Raw genomic sequence first — 12,272 nt, forward strand, 5'->3', positions numbered from 1 at the left:
ACTCTTTGGATCATCGTGTCCAGCTCTACTCACAGGAGGCACAGTGGGGAATTGAACTCCCAGCTTCTGGCTCTGCAGCTAGATGTTTAAACCACTGGGCTTTGCAGCTGAAAGAGGCTTGCGCTTATATACATACAAATGAATGCGAGTGTGTGCATGTAACCACTGTTACCTGGGCAAGCATCACATGTAGCCTTGGGAGTAAGATAGATCATCATCATCGTCTTAGAACTATAGAGGTGGAGGGACTCTATGGGTTATCGAGACCAGCTCATCAAGGAGGCACATGGGGGAATCAAACTCCCAACCTCTGGCTCCACAGCCAGGGACCTAACTCATTGAGAGAGATAGAGAGATAGATAGTGCACCCTAATTTAGAAGTATCTGGAACTAGTACACTGTTGGGTACTATTGCTATTCCTGTGGTGTAAACAAAGTTGAAAAAAACTAGTCTTTCAAGTGTTGACCACTAGATGGTAGCAGAAAGGGTTACTGTATTTGCTATAGAAAAATACAACAGCCTGCTTTTGCATTCTGAAAGGTTTGAGCTTGACGAATTACATTATGTCTTTACATCAGTCGAAAAGTATATGTAAACACTTTTTCAGTAGTTTAGGTATCTGTCTGTGGAGCCAGAGGTTGGCAGTTCAATTCCCCACGGTGCCTCCTATAGAGTAAGGCCAGCCTGTGTGGCCTTGGACAAGCTGCACAGTCCTATGATGCCCCGAGAAAAAGGGGATGGTAAACCACTTCTGACTATTTTCTATCTGGAAAAATCTGAACAGTGCATGAATATGTCGAAATGCAAAAAAAAACACCACCTCCCAACCCCATAAGGTTTTACACATTTATTGTGGCATTAAGTCTTCATAGGGTAGAGTGCATTTAACCAGATGCATGAAATGTTATCCTCTGTTGGCAGATATATATACAGAAAGCAAGGGGAAGGATGTAGGGCAGTGATGGCGAACCTATGGCACGTGTGCCACCGCTGGCACGAAGAGCTCTCTCTGAAGGCACATGAGCCATAAGTCACCAGATCGCTACTTCTCCCCCCTGCACCCACAGTGCTGGTGCCCCAACAGGCAGTGGGCCAGGATCTAGAGCAGCTGGCGCTGGTGGTGGATCCAGAGTGGGGGTCTTGAGGCACCTCCATGCCTGGGATTTCCCCTTCCGCCACTACCTGCTGTATTTTTTTATTTTTTTATTTTCAGTTTGGGCACTGGGGCTCAAAAAGGTTCGCTGTCACTAATGTAGGGGGATGTGTATGTGGGCACACAGAGAGAAAGGTGTAAAGAGAAACACTGTAAATAATGTGGTGAAATGCAAAAAGGGAAGTCTATGAAACTTCCGCCAACACTTTAATGCACACGGAATAAGCATGGAAACACCACTGATGTGACAATCATCCTGGCACTGCTAAGTTAACCAACACCTGCAGAGGACATAAAATCATTATTCTTGAATAAGAAAATACCTATTTAAAAACTATGAAACCAGTTCCTCATACCGGAGTGGGCTATTAGAGGGAATGTCTTCTTTTCACCTGGTTTCTATAACTGTACCTTTATTAGCACCTTGAAATCCAGGGATTTCCCAAGGAAGCTTTTTATAAGGATAGAAATGAATGTTAATGGCTGCACATCAAGTCATGGTTAGCAGGAAGGATTTTTGTAATGAAGTTGTCTGTGTTAATTTGTTGCAGCAAAAGCAACCAAAACAAGAGTCATCGTCGTTTAGTCATTAAGTCATGTCCGACTCTTCGTGACCCCATGGACCAGAACACGCCAGGCCCTCCTGTCTTCCACTCCCTCCCAGAGTTGTGTCAGATTCTTGTGTCTAATACTAAACCCCTACTGTTTTTGTAGGGGTTGTACAGATTTGTATTTCTGGAAGAACCCTCAGGATTCTACAGGCAGCTTTGTTCCCTGGGGGATCCTGGGAGTTGTGGTCCAGAAACCACTCGATGTTGTTTAGTCGTTAAGTCGTGTCTGACTCTTCGTGACCCCATGGGCCTCAGCGTAAGGATCTGTCCTTCCAGTGAGTACTTAGGATTGACTTTCTTCAGAATTGATAGGTTTGTTCTCCTTGCAGTCCAGGGGATTCTCAGGAGTCTCCTCAACTCTAGGCAACAACATGTTCATGGTGGCTTGGTTCAGAAAAATCACTGCTTAGGACACTCAGGAGTGAAATCACTGTGGATATCCATAAATAAGCAAGCTTGCTCCTCGTTCAGTTGAACTCTGCAGCAGAAACTTTTGTCCACTGGGGCCAAAGTTCCCAAAGAATAACTCCGCATTCTAGAATTTGAAGACATCTGCCAAGCTAAATGTTCCCCATCTCTGCTCTATAGTTATGCCTTCAATATGTTGTTGTTGTTTAGTCGTTAAGTCATGTCCGACTCTTTGTGACCCCATGGACCAGAGCACGCCAGGCCCTCCTGTCTTCCACTGCCTCCCAGAGTTGGGTCAAATTCATGTTGGTTGCTTCGATGACACTGTCCAACCATCTCATCCTCTGTCGTCCCCTTCTCCTCTTTCCTTCACAGTTTCTCAATATCAGAGTCTTTTCCAGGGAGTCTTCTCTTCTCATGAGATGGCTAAAGTATTGGAGCCTCAGCTTCAGGATCTGTCCTTCCAGTGAGCACTCAGAGTTGATTTCCTTCAGAATGGATAGGTTTATCCTCCTGGCAGTCCGGGGGACTCTCAAGAGTCTCCTCCAGCACCACAATTCAAAAGCATCAATTCTTCGGCAGTCAGCACTCTTTATGGTCCAGCTCTCACTTCCATACATCACTACTGGAAAAACCATAGCTTTGACTATGCGGACCTTTATTGGCAAGATGATGGCTCTGCTTTTTAAGATGTAGTCGACGTTTGTCATCACTTTTCTCCCAAGAAGCAGGCATCTTTTAATTTCGTGGCTGCTGTCACCATCTGCAGTGATCATGGAGCCCAGGAAAGTAAAATCTGTCACTGCCTCCATATCTTCCCCTTCTATTTGCCAGGAGGTGATGGGACCAGTGACCATGATCTTAGTTTCAATATGTAGAGATTAGCAAATACAACATGTAGTAGGATAGGAGTGAATCTTGTATACCCTGAGGGGGTAAGACTGGCAGCTAGTTGGGATCCCTAGTGTCTTGCCTTCCATTAGATCCTCTTTAAATTAACTGAACATGTGGTGTGGAGGATAGCTATGCGTGACAAATTGAAGTGGAGCAAGCAAAGTGCAGATGGCAGCTCCCAGTATTTCTCACCACTGGCTAAACTGGTTAAGATTCATAAGAGTTGCAGTCTAATAACATCGAGAAGCCTACACTTTGCCCATCCCTGAAATAGAAGGAGGAAATTTTCTGATAATCAGCAGCAGTGTCTATTAACAGTATCTAGATTTAGTAACCGTCTTCTGATTTCTGAAAGGGAAACTCACAGTCCCATGCTGACAACTGGCATTTAGCATGTCAGGCTAGATGAAGTCTTTGGAAATTCTGTCCAATGCAGTCAATACAGCTCTTACGATAGGAAGCAATAGTGCAGTGGTTCCCAGCCTCAGGTCTCCAGATGTTCTTGGACTGCAATTCCCAAAAATCCTAGCCAGCACAATTAGGAATGAAGACTTCTGCGAGTTTCAGTCCAAGAACATCTGAAGACCCAGGGTTGGAAGCCACAACTCTAGTGACATCCACAGACCTTATTCTGTTTCATTCTCTCTTCTGATCAAATTGGTGCGGTATGTTTTTGTTAAACAATAACTTTGTTTGATCAACACGGACAGTGGAATACAGTACGTGTTCAATAGCAAAAAGGATGATTATGCTTCAAAGAACCTTTGCCTAGCGCAGAAGAGATAACAGGGCTAGCTGTAAAATGAGCTAGAAAAATCTAGGCACCTCAGGCAGCAGATATAGTGCATCATTAAAAGGCAGATTATTACTTCATTCATTATTATTCATTTACCCAGAGAGCTTGATTAGGGTGACCCTTCACAGTTTGCAAAATTAAGGGACCATCACATTGACAAAATAGAGCACAGATTTTAATCACATTTCCATACAGTAGGGGCGTAGATAGTAGACTAAGACTCTGGAGAACAGGGTTAAAATCCCCCCTGGATCATGGAAATTCACTGGGGGAATAGAACTCCTCCAAAGTGAGATAATAAAGGAGTAAAATCACTCCTTTATTATCTCACTTTGAAAACCCTATTTCGGTTGCTGTACATTGGTTCTGACTTAATGGTACAGAACACACACAGGATAGAAATACAGTACCTCTCTGCATAGTAGGGAAGGCTGATCAGATAAGCTGTGTGCCAGTACAGTTAGATGTCCAGCTGCTAATTGTTGATGGGCAATTTCAAGGCATGTGTTCTCCTTTCTTTAAAAAAATCCTTCTTTTTCCTCCTTAATCTAAAGGCTTTTTTAAAATTTTAAGCCAAACTTGGGCCAGAAAGTAACTCCAACAAAAAGCAATTTTGAAAGAAGTCCTTTCTCCGTAAAACACATGACAGCTCTAGCTAGCAATCAGGAAACTTGTGAAGCAAGACACACAAATAGTCAAGGCATCACAGCTACAATGTCTTCCTGTTATGAGAAGGCCAAAAAACCAAGCCCAACCCCATCCCTACCCCGAGAAAAACATGAGAAAAAGCCAGCAGTGGAGTGGGAACCATAGCAAACTACCGTACGTTGCCTGATTTATTACAAACCACCGCATCCGTGCTTTCAGGGACTGATCCGGCTCAGCCAAGTACAGTATTCCAGGATAGGGATGTTGAGAGAGGAATTGGGATAAATACTGGGAAAGGTTGAAAAGCCACCTCAGGTCCTTTTGAGGAGAAAGGCATTGTAAAAAGATCAAACAAACAAATAAATAAATCACATTCCCAAGCCAATCAGCCTGAGTCTTCCATCATGGTAGAAATGAGGTAAGAAAGAGAAGCCTGTCATAAATCGTAGTCTCGCTTCTCAAGTGTCGGGGCTCTTCTGAGGATATGGACTTGCAATGTCCCTTGGAAGGCTTAGCACTGCCCAAGTGAGTAACACGGCTGCTGTGCTATTTTAGATCCTAGAACATGTCATGGTAATTATGAAAGCCCATTCTCTCACCACCTTGGGGCTTGCCAGCCTGCTCCTCCAAGACTTGCACCCCTCATCCTTCCATGCAAATGGGCCGGGTTGCCTTGTTGCTCCCAAATGTAACCCCATTTCAGTTGAACATCATTTCTGGCCATGGATGAAGTACCGGTACCACAAAACGAAATACTACCGCTAGAAAGTTGCAACAAAGGTGCAATTCTGTGCCACCTTCTTAGATGTTCAGAACGTTTTGGCATCCATTGTGGTATCTTTGTAGGAGATCTTGAAAGGTTAGTTTTCAACTAGGTCACCCGTACGGAGGTTGTCACTTCGGTCCTTGCTGGAAGACAGCACATATTCAGTGTTAAGACAGAAGAGGGCAGAAGAATGTCCAGAATGAACCCTGGACCGGTTCAATTCACACATCAGACAATATGGTTCCTAGGAAATGCAGGTTAAGCAGAGTAAAAACTCTGTTGCCAATCTAACAAGCAGGATGGAATAGAAAGCTTTGGGTGTCTTAGAGTGTCACCTGACTCACTCTGGCCTCTCAGTAAAATTTAATTTCCTTGGAGTGAAGAAATGAATGAATGAGCCCAGATGCTCATCATGTAAGGACTGTAAGCTTTGATCTTGAAACTCTGCTTTGGAGTTTCAAGATCATCTCCAAGATGACAGATTTAAATTTCAGGCCTAACACCTGTAGTCTGTCATTACTAGTTTTGTACCTTGGATTTAAAGGTCTTGCACAGAATTGTAAAAGACCTCTTTTTAAACATTAAAAATTTGAAAATAGAAACCATTGAGTATTTTTCACAGTCTTTCTTAAAATTTCCAGTTTTTCCAACTGGGAGGAGGGGAAAGCCCTGGAAATCCTTGGAATTTTTCCTCACCCAAATTTTCCATTTCGCAGGAGTCTTTCAGTCTCAATTCTGCCTCTTTGAAACCAGGGAACATCTGGGTTCAATCTCAGGTAGACTGGACCAGGGATGGGGACTTGAGTTGTGGGCCTCGCAGTCAAGTCAGACTTAAGTCACACCAGTGACCTGACTCAGACTAAAGTGTCAGGTGAGTGCATGTTTGGCCTGGATCAGGTGAAGAACCAGAGAGAGATGCCGGCCACAGAGACCGGCGAAACTTTAGGAAGAACAACCTTCAGAACACGGCCAAAAAGCCCGAAAAACCCAGAACAACCAGAGAGAGAGTTAGGGCACAAAGATGGAGACCAAGAGAACCAGAGGAACTATGGGACTTCGTATTTCTAACTAGAAGCCCTCATTGTGAGAGATTGAACTTTTGAACTGTTAACATTCTGAACTAAATTGACAAAAACCATCTGCCACTGGGAGTAGAGTCAAGGGGATCAAGAAGACCCTGGTACGAAGACCCTCCTGAGCAAAGCAGATTCCACACCTGTCCACTAAGTGATGGAAGACATGTTAAGCATTCCATACTTCACAATAAGTGATAAGGACCACGTATCTAGGGGCAAATAAAGGAATCTATACTGCGCATGCCCTGTGAGCAACTTGAGACAAAGAAATGTCTTTTATGCATGCTCTATTAAAAAAAACTGCCCAAATAGAATATAAGAAGAGGGATCTGGGAAAACATTAGTCTGTCTGTCTGCTGAGACCAATTACCTTCTTTGGAATTTGGACAATGCAGATAAAGAATTTTCTCTTTGGTGAGTACATATGTAGTGCGAATGTGCTGAATGCATGAAACCCCTTTATTTAGAATTGTAATCAATAGGTAATAAATCATACTCATTTTGCATTTATTAATGTGTCTTGTGAGGTCCTTTGCTATTTAATATTGTTATTCTTGGGATACAAAAGAACCAGTAGTCACCCTTTTGTGACACAAGTGCTTCTCTCAATGACAGACTGGACTCATGACTCGGAACCGCCTACCTCTTCCTTTTTTCTGGGGGCAAAAGCTTATTTTTAATAGGGACTCAGACTTGGGCCTTGGGACTCTGGACTTTGTACCAAAGATTCAAACCCAAAGACTTTCCAACACCCCTGGACTAAACAAGTAGCTGAAGGCAGCCACATTGAAGTATCGAATTATCATTAATTATCAAACTATGATCAGATATTGATCACAATAAAAGGGGAGAGGAGCTTTTGGGATGTTTGTGCTTCTGGTACAAAAATAGCACAGCTGGGCTTGAGAGCTATGGACCTGATCAGGGTGATGGAATGTCAGAGAAAAGGGAGCCACACACTTTGCTGCTTTATTTATTTTATTTATTTATTGGACTTCTATCCCGCCCATCTAGACCAGTGGTTTCCAACCTTGGGTCCCCAGATGTTCTTGAACTGCAGCTCCCAGAAACCTTCATCACTAGCTATGCTGGCCAGGATTTCTGGGAGTTGTAGTCCAACAACATCTGTGGACCCAAGGCTGGGAAACACTGATCTAGATCAGTGGTTCTTAACCTTTGTTACTCGGATGCTTTTGAACTGCAACTCCCAGAAACCCCACTCAGGACAGCTGGTGGTGAAGGCTTCTGGGAGTTGCAGTCCAAAACTCCTGAGTAACCCAAGGTTAAGAACCAATGATCTAGATCAAAGGTCTACTCTTTGTCAATGTATTCAGGAGGCCCTTTGTCAATGTATTCAGGAGGCCCTAACAACACTGCCCTATTACATCACCACACTCCACTCTATGACAACATCATACCTTCCTCTACAAGCCTCACTCTTTTGGCTCATCCCGAGCTTATTCTCTGAAAACTACATTGCCATTGCAAATACACCTGATCTTGTCTAAATTAGGAAGCTACATCCATGAAATTTTACCAAGGAATTCTGGGTAGGGTTAGATTTTTTTTTTTTCTGAAACCATGGTGAATTACTGCCAGTGAGAATTAGCAGTATTGAGGAAAAAGCACCAGTGGTTTGGTTCAGTAGAAGTCAATTATGTTCCTAACTTGAGCTTGTTCATAAGATGACTCTATTCATGCAGTGGCTCATGATGATTTAAACACCTGCAAGCAGACTGGTAATGACTACAGGGGAAACCTCCCAGGCAATTTAATTTTCACCACCTTCGAAGACTAATGCAGAAAGAAGATCAAGACACAGACCTGGCAAATGCATACATATATTAAGCAAGCAGATGAAAATATGACATCAGTAATGTGACTACTAGAAAGTGATCCTAGCAGCCTTGGCACTAGACTCAAAACATATCTATCTAGAAAAAAATAGTCATCTATGATTAGGTCACCAAACCGCTCTGTTTACATTTTAGCCGTCTGGGTACACTGAAGCCTCCCCTGATGAGGCAAGTAGCAGTTTCAGTAGGGTAAGAAGAGGTGAGTGCAAATAGGAAAGAGTTAAAAGGAATAAATCCACCCAGCTGAAGGGTGATCCCTTCTCCAGTAGCCCTCTGTGCAAATTTAAAGAAGATGTGAGATCATGATATTCCTGATCTCTGCTCTCTGATTCAGTTTCGCCCTGAGCAAAGAGAGTAAATTTGGCAAGTTTTTATATCAAGGGGGGCCTGACTGGCCTTCTGTTGTTGTCACATGATTTGTCAAATCAGGAGGGTGATGGGAATGTGATGTGAACGTCACACTGTTTGCAATGGACGCCACTGGATGATGAAATAAGACTTCACCTGAACAATTTGAGTCCCGGGAGTGCTTTTCATTTTCAGGAATCCCATTCTTCTCTTGTCACCTGAGACCCTTGGCTTCTTTCCAGAGTTTGCCTCTGTTCCTATTGGTGATTGCTGTTCACCTGGCAAACTTGTTATTTTCAGCTTTGCATTCATCAGGGCTTTAGATTGTGCCAGTACATTTCTCCCTAGGCCAGGGGTTCCCAACCTGTGTGCCGTGGCTCAATGAAACGCTCAAGATCCGAGTCAGGAGCGCCATGGAAAAAAAGATAGAATATAGAGCTGCCAATGCTGTAGAGGAGCTGTTCATAGCTCCATGTAGAGGAGCTCAGGAACTGGAGTTAAGGCCGTGTGTCTGCCTCTCCTTGGGTCACCTCTATGGTCCCTGGTGGAGGTGCTTGCCAGGTGGCCTTGCAGGTTTTCTACCGCCTATCTTCTCATGCAATTTAGGAACATCCTTTAAGAATTTACTTTGAAGAGAAAAGAACTGGTGATGGACATTGAGCATGTTCAACAATCAGTTTACAAGTAGGGGAAGAAGAAAAGAGAAATACCCTGTTTCCCCGAAAATAAGGCCTAACCTGAAAATAAGCCCTAGTATTGTTACCACCCAATTTCGGTCCTGATTCTCCGGCAGGAATAACAGATAAGATGGTGCATCGATCGGTCTATATGTAAGCCAATTTATTAAAAACATATAGCTGGACTCTGTTCCTAAAAAGCGGACTGGGAGCTCCCATCATCCATTGGTAAAGCATTTTATAAGTTTCTTACACAAAGTACAATAAGCAGAGCATCCCCTATTGGTCTCCTGAACCCTATGGGTGCCTGTTGGGTCATCCTATTGGATGTGATAGATGTAAGAAAATATTCAATTTGTCCCCCCCCCCTTTGGACCTGTGGGTTAGTGGCTGCCAAGTTTGTGAATTTGTGTGACCCATTGTGCAGCTTATCTTTAAATATGTTAATAATGGATTATGAGCCATCTGAGTTACAGTATGTTACAGTCTTTGCCTGAAGCGCTCTGAAAAGGAGTTATTCTGAGTGAGTTGGTCTTGAATGGGGGGGGGGGGTTTGGTTCTCACAAAGCTGTGTCAGTTTAACAGCGGTGTGATAATGTAGGAATGTTTCTGTGAGCGCCAAGCAGGAGGGGTCAGGAATGAGGATACAAAATACATTGACTATAGAAAATGCATATAAAGTACAGATACAAAATGCATATAGAATATCATTATAGTAAGGAAATAGTAAGAAATCATATTTCAATTACAGGTACAAGGTATGATTACTTGTGTAAAATACTGGTTATGAATGTTAAGTACATGTGAATCAAATAGCATGTGTTGTCTTAAATTGTAAAGCCGGTACTTCGTATATGTTATATCAAAACCTCATTCTTGCCCCCTATCAGTATGATGCTCATAATATAAGCCCTACCCCCAAAATAAGCCGCAGTTAAGTGAAACCCTGCCCTCCACCCTTGTGCAGCAACCAGAAGAAGATGGCATGATTGTATTTGAATATATGTAGATTGCTGTACATGAAAAAACATAAAACATCCCCTGAAAATAAACCCCAGCGTATTTTTGGAGCAAAAATTAATACTGTATAAGACCCTGTCTTATTTTTGGGGAAACATGGTCACATCAACCGGATAGCAAGACCAGGTCTGCTGGTCTCATCCCATGTTCACATTTAGACAACACAATCCTCCCGAGTCTCGGTGTCTGTGTCCCCTCACCTAAAGTTGCCAGACATCCGGCAAAAGGAGGACATGTCCTCTTTTTAAGCCTAATGTCCTCCATCCAGCAGGCAAACCTAAAAAAACTTTAAAATGTCCGGCTTTTGTAATATTTTATGCTATAATTTTGGATGGGAGGGGGAAAGTGGAAAGCAGTCTCTGAGGGAGTCACAATCTAAGACACCACTTTCGGCTGTAAATGAGCCACACCCACATGGAGCCTTTGCTTCTGGAGGTGACTTCATTTTGAGCAAGCTGTGCGTAAATATTAGCAAGGAAAGGAGAGCAAGATATACACATACATAGATATACAGACACACACCATGAGTGAGAGGGAATGGGCAAAAACACAAGGAGAGAGTCGAGAGAGGGCGGTGGCCGGAGAAGAGCAGGATCTTTTTTTGGGGGGGGGGAAGTTTGTGTGTTTGCCCGGAGGTATTTGAGCGAGCAGCAGGAATTGAGAAAGAAGAGAAGAAAGCGGAGGCGGCTAGAAAAGATTGAGGAAGGCTGGTGGAGATGTGAAGCTGCAGGCAAGGGGAGCCAGAGCAAGAGGGGGGCTCCGTGCCAGGCTCCTGCCAGAGAAAGAGGGAAAGAGAGAAGAGGCGGCAGCTGCCGCAGCAGCTAAAGGAGGCGGGAAAGAAAGGGAAACCTTCTCGCAAAGCTCGCCTCGGCACAAGTGAAGGAGCAACAACAGTAGGCGCCTGGATATGTTGTGTAATTAATAAAGATTATAAGGTAATAATTGTACAATTGGCTGTTTAAATAATGTTTTTTGGTATTTTGAAAAAAGCCTCCATTGAATTTCTTGGTCAGTTGACTAAGAGACATTTATTGGCAACTATTGTAATAAAATTGTATTGATTGCGGGTTTAATCCGGAATGATTCAAATGAAGCATTCAATACGTCCTCCTCTGTCCTCTTTTTTGTCTTTCTATGTCCTCCTTTTGGTACCCATGTATCTGGCAACCCTACCCTTGCCTGACTCTGTGTGTGTGTGTGTGTGTGTGTGTGTGTGTGTAAGAGAAAGAGAGAGTCAGAAAGAGACAATGCTTACGTGTGTATAATGGATCCCCATGTTTGTTTCTGGCTCCAGCCACATCTGGTTGCTGTGCCGTCCATCCATCCCACCAACCAAAGCCACCCACCACCATTGCATCAGATTAGATACCAGCACAGATATCAGCTACTATTATGTCATATCAGTACCATGGTGCTATTATGAGGTAGAGGGAGGCAACTAAGCTTCCCCCTTAATGATTGGCTGCCTGAGTTTTTTGTTTGTTCGTTTGTTTTTTAAGGATTATTGTGCTTCACTGCCTTGAACATGTTTTTGGTATTGCTTTTGTTTGCTGTTTTCTAAAGAGGCGTTTGATTCTTTTTTCGTATTTGTACATTTACTGCTTTCAGTTTTAAATACTGTCTTTTAATGATGTAAGTCGCCTTGGGTCTTTTTTGAGGAGAAAGGTGGGTGAAAATATTTTAAATAAATAAACTGCCTGGGGCAGCAGATGCTGGAGGACCACACTGCTAGCCCCACAGCTGTTCCTCCCGAGCACTCTAGCCATTCCTGTCCCTTGAAGGCAGAGCTGTATACAGTGGTGCCTCGCAAGACAAATGCCTCGCAGGGCAAAAAACTTGCAAGACAAATGGTTTTTGGCAATGGGGTGATGACTCGCAAGACAAATGTTCCTATGGCCGTGCTTTGCAAGAAGAATGTTTCCTGTTTTTTGTTCCTGCCTCGTGTTTGTTGATTTTTAATTTTTTTTGTATGATGTTTAAAAAGTTAAAGTTTTTTTGACTGAATTTTTTAAAATCAT

This window comes from Pogona vitticeps, chromosome 6 (genome assembly GCF_051106095.1).
Source record: "Pogona vitticeps strain Pit_001003342236 chromosome 6, PviZW2.1, whole genome shotgun sequence".
In the NCBI taxonomy this organism is placed as follows: domain Eukaryota; kingdom Metazoa; phylum Chordata; class Lepidosauria; order Squamata; family Agamidae; genus Pogona; species Pogona vitticeps.